The sequence below is a fragment of the Marmota marmota genome, unplaced genomic scaffold, assembly GCF_001458135.2.
Source record: "Marmota marmota marmota unplaced genomic scaffold, marMar, whole genome shotgun sequence".
Classification (NCBI taxonomy): Eukaryota; Metazoa; Chordata; class Mammalia; order Rodentia; family Sciuridae; genus Marmota; species Marmota marmota.
This window is the reverse complement of record NW_025999895.1, coordinates 5,865,415-5,875,437: the sequence shown is the minus strand read 5'-3', so window position 1 is coordinate 5,875,437 and position 10,023 is coordinate 5,865,415. Positions and strand designations below refer to the sequence as shown.

Genomic DNA, 10,023 nt, shown 5'->3' with positions numbered 1-10,023 from the left:
CTCTGGGCGGGGCTGTATTGTCCTCCTTCTGTGGTGGAGCATAATCAAAATGGCTTCCAGCTGGTCCTCGGCGAAGACTGGAGAGGCTCGAGGCCTTCGACGTGAGCCTTGGGCCGGGGAAGGCGGCCCTACTAGACGTGGAAGGGGGAGCCTAAATCAAGCCCAGCGTGAGGCTCCTCAGGGACATACTCTTGTCACGTGAGCCAGGCGCAGCCCTCGCTGGCTTGGGGGAGCATCACACGTCCTACCTGCCAGCCCCATCCCTAAAGGTTAAAGCTTCACCCTCAACAGGCTGCCACCTGCTCTCGCCTCCACTGCGACGTCTGCTTCCGCGCTGCTGGGAGTCCTCGACCGGGACTCGCTTATCATTCCAAGGACCTCCTTGCTCCAGGCCAGCCTTCCAGCTCCAAGAGGAAAGGCTCCATCAGGAGCACACCATTACGAAGCTCCCACACCAAGCGCTTCCCGCGACGGCCCAGTGACCCCACGGCCATGGCCGAGGTGCTGCGGTCCACAGCCTCACAGTCCACCTTCTGCTTCTGAGTCCTGTGTTTATTCTCTCAGTTCCCCCCCCCCGGGGGGGGGAGCGGGGACAATTCGATTCTGTTAGGTTTCCACCATCGCGGTCTTCTTTCTTGGTCACAAAGCTTGAAAAAAGGTCCAGGTCTCCCCCACCCCCCCCAGTCACCTCCCACTCCTCTGCAATGTGGTGCTGTGCCCCCACCCACCCAGCGCCACCAAAAATCGCCTTCGCAGAATCCATTTGTCATCCCTTTTCTTGAATTCCTAGAAACTTTGCAGGAAGTAGGTTTTCCTCTCACCTCTGGCCTGTCCTTTAGCACTCCTCACGATTTTTTGTTGTTGTTGTTGTTCCTCAACCCCTCCCTTGACTGTTCTTGGGTTTTGTTCTAACTCCTTTGCTCTTATTGTATTCTCTCTCCTGGGACAGTTCTACCCACTTCCATTACCATCTATTTCCTAATGATTCTCATATGGAAGTGGGTAGAATTGTATTTCTAGTCCAGATCTTTCTTTAAGCTTCATACAACATCTACACTTGGAGAGCTCAGAGAAACTCAAACTCAGTAGATATCAACTAAAACTCATTTTACTTCAGGGACCTATCCTCTTTCAGACCGGTAGCCTTATACTTAATTGCATAAACCATTACAACAGCTTCTCCACACCAGAAGCCCTGGGGCCATTCTTATCTCCCTCCTTCCATACACTTCCCATCCAATAAATTTCTAATTCTTTCCTAGTCCATCTTCTAAATATCTACCAAATCTGTCTACTTCCTTTTAGCCATTGCCTTTGAGTGAAGTTGGATTTGATGGGCCCTTTCTACTTGGGAAGGAAGAGGAGGAAAGACCTAGATGTCTAGATGTGAGACAAGCCAAGGCAAGCAGATTGATCAGAGACGCGAGGGAAGTCTAATTCCATCTGGTCCAGGGACCCTCTCCCCAGAGCTACTGCATTGCCCTTCTAAGTGGTATTCTTGTTTTGTTTTGTTTTTAACTGTCCTGTTTTGTTTGACTCCCATGATATTTAAATGAGTCATAATCACTTACAGTGTTGGTTTAAATAAGAATCTTAGGGTCCTTTGCAGCGTGGCCCTGAAATATGCTGTTTAACAAGCTTTTCTGATGATTTTTTAAGCTTAAAACAAAGAAATTTATTCTCTCAGTTTCAGAGGCCAGAAGTCTAAAATCAAAGTATTAGGGCTGGGGATATAGCTCAGTTGGTAGAGTGCTTGCCTCATATGCACTAGGCCCTAGATTCAATCCCCAGCATCACACACACACATACACACACACACCAAAAAAAAAAAAGAAAGAAAGAAATCAAGGCATTAGCAGCACTGTGCTTCCTGAAAGAAAGAAAGAAATCAAGGCATTAGCAGCACTGCGCTTCCTGTAACCTCCAACTTCAGATGGTTCCACTCCTTCTTGACTTGTTGGCTTCATCACGCCAGTCTCTGCCCATATCGTGTGGTCTCCTCTGTGTCTCTCTGGAGATTGTGAAGCACACTAAAGTTTGAAAACCACAGACCATTCTAAAATAAAAATGAAGAAGTTCTTGAAGTCCTCTCTGGTTCTGTGGCAATCCTCTGCCTTACATGATAAACTCCAAAATTCATGAAAGATCTACAAAGCCCTTTGAGAATTAATGTAGACCAACCACTCTAGCCTCCTTTCTCATCATTTCCTCCTTGAAATTCTGCTTGGGTCATAATCAATTACTTGGGGTTACTGAATGTGCCTGTAGTTTCTCAATGCTAAACTTTTGTCCGTTGTGAATGCTCAAAGAATGAGTAAATACGTTAAAACTATCACTGTGTAAGGTCCTGTGGCAGTGGGGATACAAAAAAGGGCAAAGTCTCTGATTCTGCTAGACATAGTAGCGCACACCTGTAATTACAGCGACTGAGACAGGAGAATCAAAAATTCAAGACCAGCCTCAGCTATTTATTGAGGCCCTAGGCAACTTAGAAATGAAGGGAAAGAGACCAGGCAGAGATACACATAAGTGTTTATTTTTCATAGCTGACAAATAAAGACCCTCTCTCTATAGGAGAGAGGCAAAATAGGCTTTTGAGTTCTGGGACTTTTATGGGAGAGGCTCAGGAATCAGAGCCAGGCAGGTCCTAATGCAGGGTGGTTAAGGGTTGGGTTGGTATGAGGGAGTGGTAAGACTTTCTCAGAAAAGCCCTTAGGCAAGAAAGTGAAACTTTTTCTTTAAAATGGTGGCTGTCACTTAAGATGGCCCTCCAGATGCTGAGTAAGGACCTTATATTCCCTCCTTTTTTGTTTTTATTTGGCCTCTTAGGGAACAGGGATGTAGGTCAATCTTCTGTAACTGCTTCCTGCTGGGAAGGGTTGGCATTTGAATCCTTCATTAGGGGTGCAGGATGTCATTGGAAGGATGATGGAGGTTGAGTGGTGGTGGAATGCTGTCCCTGGTGTCCCAATTTTTGGTGAGGGATTGGTATTCCTGTAACAAAAGCTGGTTTATAGTTTGATTAGAGATTTTTTGGATCTGGTCTTGAGCCAATCTAATGACGCAGGGGGCAAGCATTAACAGAAGGCCTATGACAAGGGGAGGGGTAGGAAGGGAAGTGCCCACTGGAGAAGAGCTTTACTTAGCTGCCATCCTTCAGTAGAGGAGAGCTGTTTTTTCTGATGTTCAAGGTCTTGTTGGAGTTGTTTTATCTTGTCCTTTACTATACCAGATTGGTTGACATAAAAATAGCATTCTTCCTGTAGGTATAGACAAAGTCCACTTTTTTCAGCCATAAAAAAAGGCCCCTTTGATTCTGCAGAATCACAGTAGCTAAAGAATCGAGCTGATATGATATGTCAAGAGCCTTGTAATGTTTTGAACAACCAATAAAAAAAAAATCGAGCTGGGATTGTATGGTTAGTATGGTTTGAGAAGTTGCTGTAAATTTCCTAGAAATTGGAATGGTAATTCCTAGTAATGGTACCAATGGGAGGTGAGTGCAGAATAAGGAAGGAGGACGAAAATGAAAAAGGGAAGGGTGGTACTCGTGGTTCTGCAGTGTCCTCGTGGTCCTCAGAAACCGAAGGAAGATTGGGGGTCCAAGATTGGAGAAACGCAACTTGACAGGGCCTGTGGGTGTCACTATATAATAAAGGGCAGAGAAAACCATTTTAAATGGGAGTTATGGAGCCAATATGGGAGGCCCTCAAGGCAGGCCACCATGAGAGTGGTAAGAATGACCCGATTAGGGTCCAGTCCATTTTGCAGAGAGTTGAGAGGAAGAGGAGGAGGGCCTGTGGGGGGGGGGTGTAAAAAGTACCTGGTTGCCAGGAGACAGAGTGGCAGAAGAGGAAGAGGCAGAACTAGGCTTTGCCAGAACAGCATTACTGTATTGCCAAAGAAGTTTCCTAATGTATGCAAGGAAGGGGCCAGAAAAGATGTGGAGTAAGGGGTAGTGGAAAATTAGAGGGAGGTGAGTTGAGCAGGGAGATAGACCATCCATATAGAAGCTCAAAAGGGCAGATGTTGACTGGCTTCTTTGGGAGGGATTGTAACCTAAGAGCCAAAGGAAGGAGTTTTGTCCAATCTAAATGTAATTCAAGGGATAGTTTAGCAAAAATGTTCTTCAAGTTCTGTTGGTACATTCCACCTTGCCAGAGGACGGGGGTTGGTAGGGGATATGAAAATGCCAGGAGATATTGAGTGCCTTACCTACAGACCGTGAAACATGGCAGGTAAGTTCAGGACCATTATCAGACTGGAGCGAGGAGGGGAGGCCGAATCGGGGAAGAATGTGTTCAATGAGGATACTCGCCATTGTGGGGGCACATTTACTGGTGTTAAGAAAAGCCTCGACCCATCCCAAGAAGGTGTCAATGAGTACCAAAAGAAATTTGTACCCCTTGACTGGGAGCATATAGGTGAAATCCAGCTGCCAGTCAGAGCAAGGGAGATATCCTCTTGCCTGGTGTAAAGTGAAGGCAGGTGGGCAGAGATTGGAGGTAGGATTGGTTTTTTGGCTGATTTCACAGGAAGCAGAGAGGGTAGAGAGAAATTGTAGGTCCTCTGGAGAGAGTTTAAGGTAGGAAGTGAGAAATTGTTTTAAAGATGTGATGTTAGGGTGAAAGAAAGCTCTGAGGAATCCTGCCATACCTAGAAAGGAGAGAATTTCTTCCTTAGTAGAGGGTGTTGGTATATTAGTGATAAGGCTCTTTCTGTCAACCATAATGGCTTTGTTATAGGGGTCAGGAAGAGGCCCAGGTATGTTGCCATTGCCAAGGAAAGCTGTACATTGGTTGGAGAAGCCCTATAGTCATGGGCAGAAAGGAAGTTAAGAAGTTTACAGGTGTCCTGATGACTGACCTCAAAAGAGGGACTGCAAAGAAGGAGGTCATCAACATACTGTAGCACCATAGACTGAGTGAGATGTATGCATGCTAGGACCTTAGCCAAGGTGTGTCCAAAGATATGAGGGGGAGAACCCTTGGGGGAGAACTGTCCACTCAGGGTCTGTCCATGTAAATGTGAAAATGTCTTGAGAGTCAGAATGGAGGGACATAGTGAAGAAGACATCTTTCAGGTCTAGTACTGAGAAGTAAGAGGTCCCAGAGGAATGGTGGAGAGAGGGGTATAAGGATTGGTTACCATGGGATGGATTGATATGACCGCAGAGTTGATGGAGCAGAGGTCTTGGACCAAGTGGTAGGAACCATTAGGCTTTTTTACTGCCAAGTTGGGGGTGTTGTAAGGGGAATGAGTAGGTCTAAGGAATCCCTTTTGCAAAAGGTCTTGAATGATATGCTATAAGCCTAGGAGTTTTTGTTGGGAGAGCAGGTATTGTGATTAGGCCAGAAAATGGAGGGGGTCTTTGAGATGGATGTGAATGGGCTCATGGTGTGAGGCAATAAAGAACTTGAAACATCCCAGATAGTAGGGTCCACCTTGAAAGGGGGTAATGGGAAGGCACTGGCAGACAGAATAGGGGATGGTCCTAAGGTCAGGATGAGGATCAGGGGAGCGGCAGGTGAGTCTGGATGGAAGCCTAAATGAGGAGAGAAGGAACACATAGCCTCCAACTTTGTGAGGATGTCCGTTCCCATAAGGGGAACAGGGCACTGTGGAATAACCAAAAAAGAGTGAGTAAAAATTAGAGAGCCAAAAGCTCAAACAAGGCTAGGTGTCTATAAGGGTTGGTAAGGTTTACCCTCTACCCCGACAATAGAGGTCATAGAATGAGTAGTAGACCCCAGAACTCCTTGAGGGCTGAATATGTAGCCCCAGTGTCTAGGAGGAAGGAGACAGGCCTACCTGAAATATGAAGAGTTACCCTGGGTTCTCGAAGAGTGATGGTAGTGTCAGGTGATGAGGACCTGGGTGGGCCTCATCAGTCCTCTGCAGCTTGTCCTAAGAGTTGGAAAGGGAAACCAGAAGGGCCAGATGGCTAGGGACCGCTATAGGCTTGGGGATAGTCAACGGCCCAGTGTCCCTTCTGATGGCATTTAGGACAAGGGCACAGAAGCTTGTGAGGCTTAGGACATGTACAAGCCCTGTGACCTGTCTGACCACATTTAAAACAGGGTCCTGGCAGTCCTGAGGGCCAGTGGAACCAGGGACACATGCTAAGACTGGACGGTCGGCTTGAGCAAGCATCTGATATTTTGGCTTCCTAGCCTTCTGGAAGACCACTTCCAGAACCTCAGTTTGGTGAGTTAGGGGCCCCTCTCAAGGTACCTTAGTTTGGCCTTAATATCAGTAAATTCTGGGAGAAAAAGTAGGTCATTAGAGTTATCTCCCATCTGGAGTTTCAGGGTCCAGGTTAGTATATTGCAATAAATCCTTGGTCAGGTGGTCTAAAAATGTTGAAGGGTTTTCATTCTTATCTTGGAAGATTTCCTGGAAGGCTGGGGTTGTGGCTCAGTGGTAGAGCGCTCGCCTAGCACATGTGAGGCCCTGGGTTCGATCCTCAGCACCACATAAAAATAAATAAATACAGATATTGTGTCCAACTAAAAAATAAATATTAAAAAAAAAGATTTCCTGGAGCCTTTCATAATTGATATCTTTATGGGATGCCTTTCTAAGTCCTGCCATGAGGCAAGTAATGAATTGGTTTCTACTAGTTACTCCTCTAGGCAAATTATAATCCCAATGAGGTCCTAATCAGGGACTGCTTCAGTGCCAATTGGATGGGCAGGGGAGGTCTGATGTACCTCATCAGCTTAATTTTTAGCTTGCTCCCAAACTCGCCTGCGCTCCTTAGACAGGAGGATGTTAGATAAGATCATATGGACATTGTGGAAGGTCAAATCATATGATTGGGGCTGGGGTTGTGGCACAGTGGTAGAGTGCTCACCTAGCATGCAGGAGGCACTGGGTTTGATCCTCAGCACCACATAAATGTAAAATATATTGTGTCCACCTAAAATTTAAGAATAAACATTAAAAAATCTATGTCCCGATATATCATCTCTTTACATGGTAAATAAACCCAATAAAGATTTTTTTAAAAATCATATGATTGAGTCAGATATTGAAACTCTTTGATATATGTGGTGGGACTTGAAGTATAGGACCCAAGCCACTTTTCTGTCTGTGAGAGATCTGACAAAGAGAAGATACATGAACCCGGATTACAGCACCTACCCCAGCAACCTCACATAGAGGATGCAGAGATGCGGGTTGGGAGGCAGCAGCCCATGAGTGTGTGGCAGAAGGAGAGAAGGGTAGAGGATCCGAGAGGACAGTTGTTGTGGTAGCTACATCAGAAGGAGAATTGTGCTATGGTGGGGGCTCATCTGCTGAGTTGAAGGAGGAAGAGTCCTGGGTAGGATCTCCTGTTCCTTTGGAAGTAGGTGTAGGGGAGGTGAGAGCTAAGAGGACTTGTACGGGAGAGAAAGAGTTTCAGAGCGAAGGCTAGAACACAGAGAGGAGAAGGCCTGAATTTATGAGATCTCTTTCCATTTTCCCAAATGCTCACAATAGTTGAAAAGATCCCTGATAATATTGGGATCTAGAGTGCGATTAAGCGGCCATTTAGAGTTGTAATCCAAAGGATATTGAGGCTAAATCTGATTGCATAAGTGGAGAAGTTTTGGGGGGTTTAGGTCTGGGGTGAGAGACAGAAAGAGACGGCCCCTAGGTTAGCCAGGAGGCAGCCGAGGGGACTATGGGACGGAATGGATGAGGAGCCAGCCCTGGTGAGAAGTAGGAGGTGAGTTTAGAGGTGGGGCATCCCTCAATCTCTATTATCACCTAATCAAGAGGAAGGTTACGCTCAGGAGGTCATTACCACTGCTGGGCAAGCGTCCTGGCAGGAGCCTGTATAGGCCCTTGGGCTCTGAGCTGGGATTATGTAGTAGGGGCAGACGCCGGTAGAAGTGCCAAAAGCCCATAGAGATTAACCAAGAGGTAATCTCACTAGGAACAACTCCCAATCATCCTCAGTATTTTTTTCTGAAAACCCAGGACCCAAATAAAAGACCACCTATAGGCTCAGTCGACAGTAGGAATCAGTCATAGCTGTGAAAGCTGTGGCTGGGGGTGCCCCCAACCACATGGTAACCCTGGGAATACCAGACATTTCAACAGTCATTTCCCAGGACCCGGAGGTCATTTAGGTCGACCAGAGGCAGGTCTTACTTGGAATGTCCTGGTGGTGGGTGTGGAGAGGGTGTTCAGCAGAATGGAAGGCCTGGTCCCATAATGGAATTCGGATTGGGGTCTGGGGAATGCTCAGTGACCCTTGAAGAGGGGAGTGGGCACACCGGGGAACCTAATCCTGGGTTTCAGCACCAAAATGAAGGGAAAGCAAGGAACGCAAGGCCAGTAAGAGAGAAATGAAAGACGGAGACCAGGCAGAGATACACACAGAGTTGATTTGTCAGAGCTGACAAATAAAGGCCCTCTCTCTATAGGAGAGAGGTAAAATAGGCTTCAGTTCTGGGACTTTTATGGGGGAGACTCAGGAATCAGAGCCAGGTGGGTCCTAACGCAGGTGGCTAAGAGTTGGGTTGTTATGAGGGAGTGGTGAGCCTTTCTCAGAAAGGCCCTTGGGCAGGAAAGTGAAACTTTTTCCTTAAAATGGGGGCTGTCACTTAAGATGGCGGTCCAGATGCTAAGCAAGGACCTTCTAAGAACACGTCTCAAAAAAGAGAGTGGAGGCTGGGATGTAGCTCAGTGGTAAAGTGCCCCTGTGTTCAATCTTCAGTACTTTAAAAAAAAGAAAAGAAAAGAAAAGAATCCTTGATTCTAATAGCATAGTTGAGGAGGCAGAGGAAATACACAAAAAGTGAACGGGAAAGAGAACAATTGTTGGGCACCTGTACCAAGTGGGGCTGTACTAATGTTAGCTCAATTTCTTCTCACACAAACCCTTTCAAGAGAGTATCCTATTTATTTGCTACCAAATCTTGAAACAGTTAAATACCTTGCCCAATACCACACAGCTCAAAACTAGTGTTGAAGGCCTGGTGCGGCAGTACACACCTGTAATTCCAGCAGCTGGGGAGGCTGAGACAGGAGAATCGCAAGTTCAAAGCCAGCCTCAGCAACTATCAAGGCACTAAGCAACTCAGTGAGATCCTGTCTCTAAATAAAATACAAAATAGGACTGGGATGTGTCTCAGTGGTTGAGCACTCCTGAGTTCAATCCCTGGTGCAAAAAAAAAAAAAATTGTGTTGATTGAGCTCCTACTGAATAACAGGGAATGAACATCCTCGGTGCCCAGACAGGTCTTGGGGAGAGAGAAAAAGAGATGCTACCACTGTCCAGGAGGCTATCCTAAATTGTAGGACTATTGAACCTATTGAAGAGGAGTATATCATATAAAATTTACTCTCATTAATTGAATGATTATTCACTTGCCGCAGCCCGGCTGGCTGGGCAAAATAACCGGGGGGTGACGAATAACTTGTGTACGTTGATACAGCAGGAGTGGAAGCCGTTTATTGCAGGACAGGAGCAGTATTTATACATTCCACACAGCTTATCTAATTAGCATAAACTAGATACATCAGTCAACCAATCAGGAATCTCTACACCTAATGGCTCGGTTTTGTTACTTCTCAAACCACTCCCTCTGACATTTTGCCAGGCACCATCCAGACTTGTTTACGAACTTTAACATTCCCCTGGCAAAATGCCAGGTGTTATTTTGACTTGTTTACAGACTCTAACATTTCCCCCTTTTGTTTAATTTAAATAATGACCATAGTGGTTTTTACAGAAACACCATAAATAACCTGCTATAAACAGAAAGGGAGGATACAAAATGCCACAATACCAAGCCACTTGATGGCTCCATGCAAGAAGCCCTTGGAAATTTTATACCAGCAATGACACTGTTAGCAAAGATACCGAGTTACAATTTGTTATAGATTACAGTTTGTTGTCTCAGTCCAGGTAAAGCAGTGTCTCAATAGATTAACTCACAGTCCAGGTAAATCACAGTCCAGGTAAGTTCTGCAGACAGCTGGCTTAAATCACAGTCCAGGTAAGTTCTGCAGGCAGCTAGCTTGATC

At 45.9% G+C, this 10,023-nt stretch overlaps 1 long non-coding RNA gene across 1 annotated transcript; it reads left to right on the top strand.

The window, feature by feature from the left end:
- Positions 1 to 1,685, top strand: LOC125614994. Its single transcript, XR_007345563.1, has 2 exons — positions 1 to 101; positions 292 to 1,685. It is a non-coding gene; the product is annotated as an uncharacterized LOC125614994 (long non-coding RNA).
- Positions 1,686 to 10,023: the final 8,338 nt, after the last annotated feature.